The sequence below is a fragment of the Echinops telfairi genome, unplaced genomic scaffold, assembly GCF_000313985.2.
Source record: "Echinops telfairi isolate 266 unplaced genomic scaffold, ASM31398v2 ScPeMD7_7457;HRSCAF=8495, whole genome shotgun sequence".
In the NCBI taxonomy this organism is placed as follows: domain Eukaryota; kingdom Metazoa; phylum Chordata; class Mammalia; order Afrosoricida; family Tenrecidae; genus Echinops; species Echinops telfairi.
In genome coordinates, this window is record NW_022111357.1 from 24,615,697 (window position 1) to 24,619,342 (window position 3,646).

Sequence of the window (3,646 nt, forward strand, 5' to 3'; positions counted from 1 at the left end):
GCTGATGGAGGCAGCAAAGGAGGGTTCTGTCCCAGGCCCAGCCAGTCCTGAGGACACACCATCCCCAGTGCTCGGTAGGGTTACCAACAGGAGAGATCCCCAGGGTTTGACAAGGACCCAGCACAAGCCACTCCGAGCCCCGTGACACGTCATGGGTCCACTTCCCAACCCTTTTGCTAGGCAGTTCTGCTGCCCATTATACAGATGAGGAAGCAACATTCTGAAAGGCAAAATCTCTCGCACAATGTCCCCCCGGCAAGCAAGAGGGGCAGAACCAAGACTCGCATCCTAGGGTAGAGTTCTTGCCTTCCCCGGGAGGCCTGGGTTGAGCCCCAGGCAATGCACCTCCTGTCTCCATGTGCGACCACTCCCCCGCCCTCAGCGGTGGCCTGGGCATTTCAGTGATGCTGAATAGCTTTCCCTAGAATAAGCCGGATGAAGGAGAAAGGCTTAGGGATTTCTTTTGGAAACTCAGCCAGTGAAACCTGTAGATCCCACTGTTCCAGTTAGCAATGGATCAATGGGCTGGTCTGAACCACACAGTTTTGTTCCATTGTGTCCCTTTGATTGGGGGCGCCAGCTAGAAGGTGGCCAACAACTACAGGAATGACGTTAAGGGAGAAATAAGCAGGGGCGTTTTCTTTCTGGACATGGGCAGCTCAGCTGAAGCTGGGCCAGCCCTGCCATCAGCCCTAGTCTTTTAAAGAGAGGTGCCTTCTGCTCTCCCTGGGGTGGGAGTATCCTCGGGTGGGGCTGTGGAGGTGGGCTGGGATGGGTTCAGGGGCCTCTTTGCTTCATGAGGTACACAGTTCCTCCATGTCTGGGAAGACCCCAGGGGAAGCCAGTATATGGGACAGAGGGATGGTGAGAAGTTCCCTGCTGGGGGCACCTCCTAGAAAGGGGTGGGGCGTTGTGACGGCACCACCCTGCCAACAAGGACTTGACAATGAGAGTTTGCTACTCTGTCTCACCCAGACTGAGGCATAGCCACGGCTGCACAGTTCCTGGGGGAAGGACATGCGGTCAGTGAATATCAAAGCGTTCCCTCTCACCCTCCCTGCATGTTATAAGATTGAGTCCTATGCCAAACAGGGCCCCCTCCCGCCCTCCCCAGAAGATAGGCCTCCTCCTTTTCTTTGTCCTTCTGCTGTCCAGCTCAGCTATCCCTGGTCACTTCTTTCCCTGTTGGCTTTTCAAAAATCACATCCCGCTCAGGTGGGGCAGGTGCCTGGCTTATAGCTCAAAATAAAAAACCCCCGACAACCGAATCAATAGACAACATCACGATCCGTGGAGAAAAGATCGAAGTTGTTAAGATGTCACTTTACTTAGATCCGTAATTAATGTTCATGGAAGCAGAAGTCAAGAAATCAAAATGATGTATGAAGCAAATCTGTTACAAAAGACTTCTTTAAAGTGCCAAAGAGCAAAGACGTCACTTTGAGAAGTACAGGGCCCCTGACCCAAGCCAGGGTATTTCCCATCACCTCACAGGCCTGGGAAATCTGGACGGTAAATAAGGAAGACAGAAGAAAAGGGGTTGTCTCTGGATTGGAGTGTGATGAGGAATATTGATTAGACCACTGGCTGCCAGAGAAACAGCAAGCCTGTCTTGGAAACAAGAGTGCTCCTTAGAAGCGAGGATGTGAAGGCGTCCTCTTATGCATTTTGTCCATGCTATCAGAAAGAAACAGTCCCTGGAGAAGGACATTGTGGTAGTTACATAATCTGGTGCCAATTTGAGGATTCAGAGTGAAGGGGTGGAGTCTAGCCTGCCAATCAGGCCATACCCAATGAGGCCTCCCTGTGGGCATGGCCTTCTCCTGAGGATTCTGGAAACTTCTGTATTCCTCCCTGGAGGTGGGAGACACACTCTCTCTTTACTCACTCCCTGGGAGACATCCCTGTGGAGAAGACGCATGGATAGAGGCTGATGGAGCCAGACCTCTGGAGCCAGAGAAACCATGTGGAGACCCCTGCCAGCACTGAGATGCTTACAATGCCACTGCATCCATAAGACTTCCCACCTACTGGCCTGTGATCTTCCTGCATTTGGCATCATTGCATGTGTTTCATGAGTCTGACGATGACTTTATAGATTGATATTGAACATATGGGCTAATAGCGGACTTATGGACTTGATCTGGACTGGGCTGGGATATTTTCTCAATATTCAATTACTCTTGTATATAAAGCTCTTTCTTATACACATATGAGTGTCCATGGATTTGTTTCTCTAGTCTACCTAGACTATCACAGACATCATGCTTGGTAAGGCAGAGGGGCAGCGAAAATGAGGAAGACTCTCAATGGGATGGATTGACACAGTGGCTGCAAAAATGGGTTCGAACATGGGAAAGATCGTGTGTGTGGCACAGGAGCAGTCAGTATTTTGTTCCATTATTCAGGGGTTGCCGTGAGTCAGAATTAACTCCAGGGCGTCTAACAACAACAACAACAACAGCAGCAGCAACAGCAACAATAGGGCAGTGGTGCCCTCAGGGATCCTTAGAGGTAGAGAAGGTGAGCGGCTCATTTTTCTGAGTTGTCTTTGCAAACAGTGTTGATTGACAGTGACCGGACTCCAGTCCCTCCACTTTTGCCTCTTCTGGTCTTCTGCTCTCTGGGGCCAACCACCACTTCTTTCAGATGCCCCATTCACAGGACATGGCTCTCAAATCATCACTGCCCTGGTCACTCCTCGCCAGAGACCATTTACTTGCTGCTCTTTAGGTGCTGAGCTTGCTCCCACCTCAGGGCTCTTGCCCTTCCTATTTCCTGCGCCAGATCTCCTTTGGGCCTGAGCTCAAACATCAGTTCTTCAGGGGGCCCTTCTCGGACCACCCAGGACCCCTTGTGATATTGCTCTCTGAGAACCCAGTACTTCTCTTTCAGAGCCACAGCACTCTCCTCATTACAAAGGAAAAACAACAAAAATAAAAGCAAATTCACAGCCATTGTTTAATTCCCACTCATGGCCATCCCTGACGTTACCAAGCAGAGCTGCTCCCCAGGGTTTCCCCGGCTGTACTCTCAAAGGAAAAGTCCCTCAAGTCTTTTGGTCACAGCGCTGCTGGGTAAGTTTGAACTGCCAACCTTTCGGTTGGTCACCAAGTACAAGTCATTTGCACCTTGTGTTGTGTGCCATGTCTATTCTGACACCTTTCCCAATCCTGCACTTGTTCTAACAGAGCAGAGCCCCCCACCTCCCCCCACTAGAGTTTTCTAAACTGGAATCTTTATGGGATCCAATCATCAAGTCTTTTGTCCTACAGAGTCACTGGTGAAGTTGAACATCTGACCTTTTTGCTAGCAGCTGTGTGCTTAACCATTGCGCAACCAGGGACTTCCTAGGGACCTAATTCTCTGCTGCATAAGACCTCTTTGGAGTTGCCCTGGTGGCGTGGTTGGTTACCCTTTGGGCTGCTACCTGCATGGTCAGCAGTTTGAAACCACCCGCTGCTCCACTGGAGAAAGAAAAGACTCTACTTGCATAGAGCTCCAGCCCTGGAAGCCAGAAGGGGCCGCTCCAGTCCAGCCCTAGTGTCCAGTTCAGTACGTAGGCTCCCTACGAGGCAGGATCGCATCAGTGGACATGAAGTTAGATTTCTGTTGCTGATGTTAGGTGTCTTCAAGTTGGTTCCCC